The 11,130-nt window shown below is 42.5% G+C and overlaps 1 protein-coding gene across 3 annotated transcripts in view; it reads right to left on the bottom strand.

Annotated features, from left to right (window-relative positions):
• TRAF2 (TNF receptor associated factor 2) overlaps positions 1-2,843 on the bottom strand; it is a 30,640-nt gene extending 27,797 nt beyond the window's left edge. For 2 of the 3 annotated variants that reach the window (XM_015416793.1, XM_015416795.1), the window contains exon 1: positions 2,816-2,843. The gene's annotated coding sequence lies outside the window, so the exon portion shown is untranslated. Of the gene's footprint in view, positions 1-2,610; positions 2,729-2,815 lie in introns of those variants that run through there. The other variant, XM_015416794.1, reaches the window with a different exon arrangement.
• Positions 2,844-11,130: the final 8,287 nt, after the last annotated feature.

Below are 11,130 nucleotides of genomic sequence, written 5' to 3'. Positions count from 1 at the left end.
AATCAGACCTGATGAGGATCAGGTATTAGAATACTGGTAGCAGTAAGGATCTGGTCAGGTAAGGACTTTTATTGTTTTCCAGGCAGCTTCTTTTCTCTGCAAGTTTTGCCCTGTGCATACCATGTGTTCATCTGCTCTATTTTCATAACTGTTCTTACTTTACTATATCATATTTGTTTAATAAACTAATACTTTTTGTTCCCTCTGCCTGCGCCTTCATACCTCATGTCCGGTCATACAGCAGGGCATGCCCTGACTGAAGAGGGAGCTGCGGGGGGGGGGGAAAGGGGGAGCTCTGGGTCCTACCCAGTCAAGCCTTAGAATCACAGTGGTGGCAATAAGTTAAGGTCCTTGTCTGATCAAGAGCTGCAGGGAAGAGGCTGGAGGGAAGGAACTCCCTGCCCAGAGCAAAACTCAACAAAGCCCCACACCTTCCCATGACAATATCATTGACCACTGCTACCTCCTGGAAGTATACCAGTTAAAGGATCTCAGGTAGCAAGGGTTAGGAAAGACCCTGAGAAGCCACTGCCAGTCAAGAGGCAACAATACTGAATTCACGTAAGACAGCTTCATACGTTCATGTGAAAGAAAATAATGGCAAAACAGAAAACCCTCTCATTTCTAGGTGCCTGCGTAAACCAGTGTGCAAAACTCTAGGCCCAAGTGACGTTAGAGTCCACAAAGTTGTGGAGAGCTCACACTCTGGTGGTCCAAGCCTCAGCTCCTGGTTATCTTTAGATTGAATGTCTCCAGCAGCCTAGATCCTGGAGCCACTGTGATAGGGGGTTAGACCACTAATCTGGATGGGAAAAGATTATACACTACACTGTTAAAGCTCAACCCAAAGTAACAGAAACTGAAATTATAGATATCAGCAGATGGAACACACCCATTTGCGCTCAAGGTTTACAGATATTCCCTCAGTGCTCTGGATTATAAAACTGGCCTAATCAACCTCAAACAGTTAATCTTAGAGCAGAACTATGCTTGCTACCCCAAGTTCCTTGAGGAAAAACAGCCAAAATGTTAATTTACTTACTTCATTTATACACCACATTTTCCCCAACAGACACTTCTCTCCTTCATTCTACCTTCACAACAACTCTGTGAGGTAGGTTCGGCTGACTGTGAGTGGCCCAAGATCACCCAGCGAGCTACCATGGTAGAGTGGGAATTCAAACCTAGGTCTCAGAACCCAGTCCTACACTCTAACCAGTATACCATACCGTGACTGATACAGCTCCAACATCCAAAACAACCATCCATTGCCATTTAAAATAGTCACAAGAAATCAGAAAATACGAACAGACTATTGAAAGGCAGCAGAGATATACACAAGGTTAAAATGTGAAGGTAAATTTCTTTATTTCCCAATCCACATTACTTTGCAGCTTTAACTAATTCTGCAAGGATATGAAGCAAGTCTGAGTCAGGAGGGACTGACTCTGAAATCACGGAAACCTACAAAGAAAACTATTTATTTGAGCCAATCCAGATCACCCTTTGGTCAACACACACACTTGTTCCCCTAAAACCTTTGGGAATTTCCAGGGACATAGCTATCACCATTCACATTCCTTCTTGTGGAAAGGAAAACCAAAAAAGAACTCCAGTCATTATCACCAGAGATTATTAAAAGAGTCATTTCTAAAAGCATTGCTAGACTGGAAGACAGGAATCTCCATTTAAAGTTTCTAACACTGTAGATTGAAAGTCAGGCAAAATGCTGGGGTGGGAACTATACAGACAAAAGAACTATACAGTCAAAACCATCCTTTTAAAATGGTCCTTTTGGCTACTCAAAAGTCTTACTAGCAGCAGCATATTTCAACATTTAGTGATAATCTCTCTGCCTCAAGCCCCCTACTTGTGAGAACAGAATAAAGACCATTTTTGCAGGGTGAAATGGTCAACAAAGCTTCAGATACTCAAAAGTGCAACACAAATTGATAACTCTCAGTCTAAGAAATAGCACTGTGCATACCAAAACATGTCCTATGTGTTTCTTGAATTTTGAAAACTAAACTTGGAACTATATATATCATAGTAAAATCTCATGAAGACATTTATTCTAATTTTTATATACCTCCATGAATTCCATACATATATGTGTCTGTACACACTGAGGCAAGGACACACAAAATGAACCACTAAGTTCTAGGCATTTATTCTAATTTTATAAAAGTATATGCTTAATAACGTGTCAATTACCTCAGCACAATCCAGTGCTCAGTATTTTAACACCCCACTGACATTTACTATGCCAGCCTATGCACCTTGACTCAGAAGCAACCTGCCAACATTCACAGTGCTCCCCTTCCCAAGTACGTTTAGAATGGAGACCTTAAGCATATGCAAAAATTCTGCAGTAGCGACGGCTGCTAATTTAGAGGGCTTTATGGAGGTCTATTAGGCACAAAACGACACCTCCATGCTCGGACGGAATGCACCTTGGAATATCATTTGCTGGACTGCAAACAAAAGAGAAAGTAGCCCTCATGCCCTGCAAGTGGGCTTCCTGGGCCGTCTAGCTGCCCTCTAATTACATAGGATTCTAAGTTACACATACCTGATCCAGCAATGCTCTACTTACGTAAGCCTACTCACATGCAAATTCCTCCATATATGGGATAGGTTATTCCTCCGGTACAGGCAAAGGCTTGGACTCTACCATTGTAGAACATACGGGGTGGGAGAGAATTCAGGAAGTTGTCCCCCACCCCAATTCTTGTGTTCTGGGGAAGGGAGCCCCTTTCCCGCCGCCTTCCCCGTCACGTGATCCCCCCGAATCCCGCGACTACACCCCACTCACCGGCAGCCCACGTCCGCCCGCCTCACTACAGACCGGAAGCGCTTGACTACATCCCTCCCCTTTTCCTCCGCCAAGGAAGCACCGCCCACTTTTCCTTCGCCCCGCCTTCCAACCATGAAGGCTCGTAGCGTATGCTGACTCGAAAGGAAACTGATTGGATTTCCCCCCCCCCTTTCCTCAATTCCACTCATTCTTTCTCTCTAGTCACGCCCATCGAAGACTTGGAGGGTGTGGCTAAAGCAGCGGTTGGCGGTTGGGTATGGCGCGCGCCGCCGTTCCCGTCAAATCTGACTCACAAATTCTCAAATGATGTCTCTTAGCCCGGAATAAATTGAATCACCATCCTCTGTTACTTTTTTATATGTGTGGACTTTTAAATAATTTTTTATCTATTCTATTTTGTATTTATTTTTCTGTTACGGCCATGAGAACGAAAGTGAGGCTCATGCCAACCAAAATCCGAATTATATTTTCTGAATTATCCGCATTAGTTAATGTGGTACAGTAAACCAATAAATCAGGTGGAACTATCCCATTGCTTCATCCCAATCCACAAGAAGTTTCTGCTTTTCACCACTGCAAGGCAGGCAGAAACTCAGCCAGTTCAGCTTTGAAGGGCTACCTACACAAAGTTTTGAGTCCAGTGGCACCTTTAAGACCAACAAAATTATATTCACTGTATAAACTTCCCTGTGCAAGCACACTTTCTCAGATACAGGGTTTGCACATGAAAGCTTATACTATGAATAAAACTTTGTTGGTCTTAAAGGTGCCACTGGACTTTGTTCTGCTGCTTCAGACCAACACGACTTACCCACCTGAATCTGGCTACATATAGAGTTTACCTATCAAAAGCCGGCAACCCAACTCTAATGAAAGCCTCTAAACCAAACTGGATTGGGTAACCTGATATAATGCTACTTGCTCAATTATCCTAATCACTTACATTACAATTGAGATTGCTGGTTTCCAATCTTTTTGGTGAGGTGACCACTTGGTATGGTGACCCATTTGAAGGGGGGACACACACATAAACCAATAAAACTACACGTTCACAGGATTTACAGCCCACCTTCAGGGCTGGTGCTACCATTAGGCCAACCAGGCTGCCGCCTAGGACTTGGATTTATACCCCGCCCTTCACTCAGAGTGGTTTACAAAGTCCTTTCCCTTCCCCTCCCCACAACAGACAACCTGTGAGGTAGGGGGGCTGAGAGAGCTCTGAGAGAACTGCCCTTTCAAGGACAGTTCTGACACAACTATGGCTTGCCCAAGGTCATCCAGCAGCTGCAAGTGGAGGAGTGGGGAATCAAACCCGGTTCTCCCAGATTGGAGTCCATGCACTTAACCACTACACCAAAATGGCTCTCTGGGCCCAAATAGACTACTCTGGGACTGGTATTACAGCCCCCAGAGTGGAATGACAGCCCTTGGGGGTAGCAGATGTGTTCTGGGACTGGAATGACAGGCCCCAGAGTGGAATGACAGCCCCTGGGAGTAGCAAAAAGCCTTCTGGGACTGGAATGATAGGCCTCAGAGTGGAATGACAGCCCCTGGGAGTAGCAAAAAGCCTTCTGGGACTGGAATGATAGGCCTCAGAGTGGAATGACAGCCCCTGGGAGTAGCAAAAAGCCTTCTGGGACTGGAATGATAGGCCTCAGAGTGGAATGACAGCCCCTGGGGGTCGGAGATATGTTGTAAGACTGGAATGACAATCCTCAGAGTGTATGCTACCACAAGTACTTTTCAGACTGTAGCAAAAACTCCTGGATAGTGTGCTTAATGTTTCTGTTGCTTTAAGGATCCTTCCAGTGTCAGTAGCAAACACAGTTTCTCTAAGCTCAAACTTATAAAAACGAACATACGCTCAACAATCCTGCAAAAGAGACTACTTGGTTTCAAGAGACGTAAATTTTAACATCACAATTCACAGGATTATTCAAAATGATTTGTGATCTGTGTGCTAAAACTGTTTTCTGTTTGAGAAAGAAAATCAAAGATTGTTGTATTACTTATCCTTACCATTTTTTTAAAAAAATAGCAATTTCAAGTTTCCCTACAATTCATCTGTTTTTGAAAATTGGTTAGCAGTGGGGGGGGGCACAAGTAGTTAGCCTTGCCTAGGGCGCAAAAAGGCCTAGCACCAGCCCTGCCCACCTTCGGGTCAGGAGTGACCTACATGTTGGGAAACATCTAGATTAAGAAACATGGAGTAGCTACAACTCTTTAGTTCTGTGCATTCATGTAGAATGAGTTCAACAACTGCTGTCTCATCACTACTGTTCTCTTTCAGAGACGTTTGAAAAGTGAGAGGTGGCCAACTGGCCATGCATAAAAAGTTGCAACCTTTGATTTTGACACAGAACATCTCTCACCTCTATGAATCCTGGTTCTTTGGAGACTTGTTGCAAGCCAGACTTACAGGACAAACATAACCCCTAGTTTGCCAGTTTGAATATAATGACATGCTGTGGGTGAAAGTGCACAAAGGGAAGGGGAAGAGAAATATGAAGGAAACAATCCATATTTAAATTATTACAGACCCAGAAGAATCTTTCTGAACTGCCCTAAGCATGTAAGATCCTTCCAGGATCAGACTAATAGTCCATCTGGTCCAGTGTCAGTGGAATATTGAAGAAAAACCATTTGCTATTTCTTGCTCCCAGAAATTTGGGGCGCAACATGACACCAGCACCATTTTGAATCTGCATGCCTTCTCAGCCTTAGTTACAGAATGCTGGAATAAAACATGTCTTAAGATAAAGGCCTGAGGCATCTGCTCCCCCACTCCCCGCTTTTATTTCTGTAACACCCAGGCTGATAGAAAGTTCTGGTGAACTCAAAAACTTGCAGATTGTTTTGTGTCATTTTGGTTGGTGCTAATAAAAGGTGATACATGGATTTAATTAGTGACCTACCAGAAACCCCTCAAAAGTCCATAAAGGCACAAAAACCAAACCCTCAGCAACTGGTATTCAGAGGTACAATGCCTGTAAACAGAAGTTCTCTTTAGCCATCATGGCTAACCACCGTTAATGGGCCTAAACCTAACCCATGGATAAACTTAACTCTCTTTTAAAGCCACCTATACTAATGACCATAACTAGATTTTGTGGCATCAAATTCAACAAGTGCATGGTATGAAGAAGTATTAATGGCTTGCTTCCTAAAACTTAATTAATCCTATCAGTAGCAACTTCTAAATTTTATAACTTACTGTGAAAGATGTTGATTTTTGTACCAGTTGCTTCACTATTTCTAACCTGTATTTTCTGAGGATGAGGAAGCCATAAAATAGTCCTGTTAAATAGTGGGTTCCATGGATGAGCAGGCTCGAGTCTAGTGATCAGCTCAACTTTATTTGTGATTCCAGCAAGAAAGACTCCAGAGCCTCAGTTCTGATAAATAGCATGCAATTGCCACACCCAAACACACCCCACTCCCAGTGATAGGCTATTTACATAACATCAGGGCTATTTGGGGGCAGGAACGGAGTTCCAGTTGTCTCCCAAGTTGGCCACGCCCAGCAGGAACTCATTAGCATAATAGGCCTCACCCAACAGCAGAAATTCATTAGGATTGGCTACATTAGGGGTGTGTGGCCTAACATGCAAAGGAGTTCCTGCTACAAAAAAAGCCCTGGGTTTTGACAACAAACAAGGTAAACAGAATAACAAGCAAAAGGTGGGTGTGGCTGGATAACCACACTTCTGGTAACATGGGGGTGCGTCCTAATGTGCTAATGAGCTGTGCTGGCAGGGGCCCATGAGTTCCTGCTGGGCTTTTTCTACAAAAAGAGCCCTGCATGATAACATTACTACTCAATTGGTTACTTTCAGAATCCTGGTAGGCTATTGTTCTTGTGCTCCAAGCTCAGCCATTCTCTGGGGTGATTTAATCATATAACAAGTCCCTTTTCAGCAGGCAATGAAATCTTATCTTACTGGATACAACCTCCAATAATAACAGATAATAAATCTTGTGCACAGAAACCTCCAGCATCTTCTAAAACATCTGTAAGCAAGAACAGAAACTTCTGGCTTTAATTAAATCAGGAAGCCAGCAGCCTTAAATACCGAACATAATAAGAAAATATGGCAAAGGGATATCATTAGATTCACCTCCACACACACAAGCACTATTGTCCCAAGGCAACCTGTGCATGAAAAGGGAAAAATTCAAATGTGAGGGGCATGAGAACTGGCACAAACAGGTATCAGAGCCACGCTTCAGTGAACCCCAGTTTCCATTTACAATAGCATCCATATTCTCTCATTTGCCTGATTAACACAACCTGTTAAACGTGAAAATTAGATGAAACTATTACATCTAGATTAGACTACTACAATGCACTCTATGGGGCTGTCCTTGAAGACTGTATGGAAGCTACAGCAGGTAAAAAATGCTGCAACCAGAATGTTGACTGGAGTAGGTTGTAGGGACCATTATCACTACACTGGCTTCCAACTTGCTTTTGGGCTCAATTCAAGGCACTGGTATTGAAATTTAAAGCCCTGTATGGCCTGAGGCCAACATACCTAAAGGACCATCTTCTCCACATGAACCTACCCACTCACTCCAATCAGCCTTGGAGACCCTGCTTCAGTTGTCCCCATCATCTGAAACTAGACAGGTGGCAACCCAAGAAAGGTTTTTTCTGTTGTGGCATCAAAACTTTGGAACTCCCTACCCAGAGAGATTCATTTATTTCCATCTATCAGTGTCTTCTGCCAGCAGATGAAGACTTTTGTTTCATCTGGCATATCCTCAATAAGAGTTCTTGACTCTCCTTCTAGTGTTGTTTATGTTTCAATTGAATTTTATAATTTTAACTGCATTTTTAATTGTTTAAATGTTTTAATGTTTCTTATGCTCACCACTTTGCAGACCATGATTGGGGTGGAAAGGCGGCATTACAATTTTTAAAATAAATAAAACTGACACATTCATTTACGTCTAGGTCACATTTTCTACATGATCCGTCTAGTGACCATCAGCTGGAATACATCAAGGTCTTCTCCAATCAAACATCCTGTTTCCAAGAACAGTCAACTGAGTCCCTGAAACAAGCCCACAAGCAGAGCACAAAAACAACAGTCTTCCCTTCTTACATGCCCCCTCCATGTCTGTTACCCTGTGAGGTAATTTAGGCTGAAAGAAGAGTGACTACCATGGTCACCCTCAGCAAGTTTCCACAGCACAGTGGGATTCAAACTTGGATCTCCAAGATCCTAGTCAAACTCACTGAACACTACACAATACTGACACTCGACATCCCTCAACAAGATTCACACAAGCACATGAATAGCCCTTGTGTAAAAATGGCCTTAAAGCTTTGGACAGTATACTTTTAGGTACGCCTCCTGGTGAAGACCAGCACCCTCCAAAAGCTATCTTCTTCACCCTGAAATCCTTGGGAGGAATATATATATTATATAGCATCCCTTACCTTGGAGTAAAGAGCTATCGGTCATTCCAAGTGAATGGAATCTGCTCCCAACCTTTCTAAAGTGATCAGAAACTGCAACTGAAAGCCAGTCTGAGGAGCAGCAATGGAAGGGAGGGAGAGAATCAGGCTGGCTTCAGAACAGCTTTATGACATGATAGATTTGGAAAACAGCTGTCAAAAGCAAAGAAGCTCCTACACACAGGAAGCCCATTCTGTTTGAAAATTAAAGTATTTAAAGTTGCAGTAACAGTTTTATACAATGTGTTGCCACCACAACAACCCTGCAAGGTAAGTCACTACTCCCATTCTGCTTGCCAAGTATACCACTATGCCAAGCCACATTGTCAGATACAGCTGTCTACTAGGCCTCATAGCCTCTCTCTGGAATATGCAAAGACAGGGAAAGTATGCAAGTTTGATATCACACGGGTCTCTTCACCAAGCATAAGTGGAAGGGAGTCAAAGATGAGATGTTGCTGTGGGTTTTTTAAAATCTACTTAATTTGGAGCTGCGGTGGCTCAAGTGGTTAAGACGCTGAACTGCAGGCTGTGGAAGGTCAGTAGTTCAGCAGTTCAAGACCCGGGTGCCGCAAGACGGGGTGAGCTCCCGTCTCTAGTTCCAGCTCCTGCCAACCTAGCAGTTCGAAAGCAAGAAATTGCAAGTAGATAAATAAGTACCACTTAGGTGGGAAGGTAACAGCATTCCGTGCGCCTTGGTGTTTAGTCATGCCGGCCACATGACCACGGAAACGTCTTCGGACAGCGCTGGCTCTTCGGCTTTGAAACGGAGATGAGCACCGCAACCCTAGAGTCGGATTCGACTAGCTTTCGAGCAAGGGAACCTTTACCTAATAGCCATAGTCTATCTAAATCGCCAAATAAACCACAAATATCCAGAGAGGGATTGCTTTAAAACTAGTTGATAAAAAGGGCAGGACCTTTATTGCAGTGGCACTAACTTTGTAGAATCTCAGACCATTCCAGTTAAGAGAGTCCTTAGTTAAAATTTTCTTGTTTCACTATATACTTGAAGCAGATTGATACAGGAGAAAAACTGTTTTTATAATACTGCTCTTGGTTATGGCATTGGTTTTGGATACCAGATGTTTAGTTTTGATTTTTGCTGGCTTATATATCCAAGGCGTAAGCTTATGTTTTTGTTACTGAAAACCGAAGGGCAGAATTGAAAATTTAAATATTCCTTATTGTGCCCAGGATACACACCATCACATTACAACTGAAAGAGATTATCAGTAAGAATACACTGCCACCTATCAGCCAAAGATCAGTACAACTAAATTCTTCTCTTCAGGGTCAGCAAAATCATTCACACAGAACTTAAATGACATCTTATCAGAACGTTATATATAAAATGTGAACTTTCAAGCTACACAAAACGCTTTTTCAGGCTGAAGGTTTAAAAGCTCAGAAACAGAAAGAAAGGTGACCTGAGATCTTACAGAGCATAATTATAATCCAATTTAGGTACAAGACCATCATCTTTTTTAAAAAGATGGTAAACTACTCAGGACAAGGCATGTCTTCTTGTGTTTTGTAAAACACAATGTACATTGAGGGTACCTTCCTTGAATTTGAAACTGTATAGAGACCACCACAATACCATATTGCTATAAGATAATTTCCCTTCTCTTTTTAAAAAAAATCCATTTTGATGAAGCATTATGTGTAACCCATAAATTACATACTTTGTGAACTCCATGGGCTATAGTTGGCCCTACTAGAGAAATAGCATTCTGATCCACATCACCTCAAATGCCCACTGCAGCAATAAAATCCACAACCATCACTAAAGATCCATAAATGCTTACTAAAACAATAAAATACTGGAATAAGATGTTGCCCTCTGCCTCCTTAATCCCAGGAACTGAAAGCCAAAATAAATTTTATTAATCCATATCTGCAGTGACATGCCAACATTCTGTGCATCCCAATCCCAGATTCACTCAGAAATAAATTCAAGAGGATTTGTATCCTAACGTGCCTAGGGATGCAGCCTTACATGTGGACAGACTTCACTTTTTGTCATGGTCACAGATATTGTTAATCTAATGAAGCTTTACAAATAGCAGAGGAAAGAAGGAAAGCAAAAGGCAAAGGTGAAAAGGAAAGATTTACCCAACTGAATGCAGATTTCCAGAGAACAGCAAGGAGAGATAAGGCCTTCCTGAATGAACAATGCAAAGTAATAGAGGAAAACAATAGAATGGGAAGGACTAGAGATCTCTTCAAGAAAATTGCAGAAATCAAGGGAGCGTTCCATGCAAAGCTGGCCATGATAAAGGATAAAAACGGTAGGGACCTAACAGAAGCAGAAGAGATTAGGAAAAGATGGCAAGAATACACAGAAGAACTATACAAGAAAGACCTCGATGTCCTTGACAACCACGACGGTATAATCACTGACCTCGAGCCAGACATCCTGCAATGTGAAGTTAAATGGGCCTTAGGAAGCATTACTAACAACAAGGCTAGTGGAGGTGATGGTATCCCAGTTGAGCTATTCAAAGTCTTAAAAGATGATGCTGTTAAAGTGCTGCACTCAATTTGCCAGCAAATTTGGAAAACGCAACAGTGGCCACAGGATTGGAAAAGGTACATTCCAATCCCAAAGAAGGGCAATGCCAAGGAATGTTTAAACTATCGCACAATTGCACTCATATCACATGCTAGCAAGGTCATGCTCAAGATCCTACAAGCTAGATAGAGAACTGCCAGAAGTACAAGCTGGGTTTCAAAGAGTAGAGGAACTAGAGATCAAATTGTGTGGATCACAACAAACTATGGCAGGTCCTTAAAGAGATGGGAGTACCAGACCACCTCACATGTCTCTTGAGAAACCTTTATA

Source organism: Gekko japonicus, unplaced genomic scaffold, assembly GCF_001447785.1.
Source record: "Gekko japonicus isolate JY-2015 unplaced genomic scaffold, Gekko_japonicus_V1.1 scaffold140, whole genome shotgun sequence".
NCBI lineage: Eukaryota > Metazoa > Chordata > Lepidosauria > Squamata > Gekkonidae > Gekko > Gekko japonicus.
Note: the sequence above shows the minus strand (reverse complement) of the source record. Positions and strands in the feature narration are given on the sequence as shown.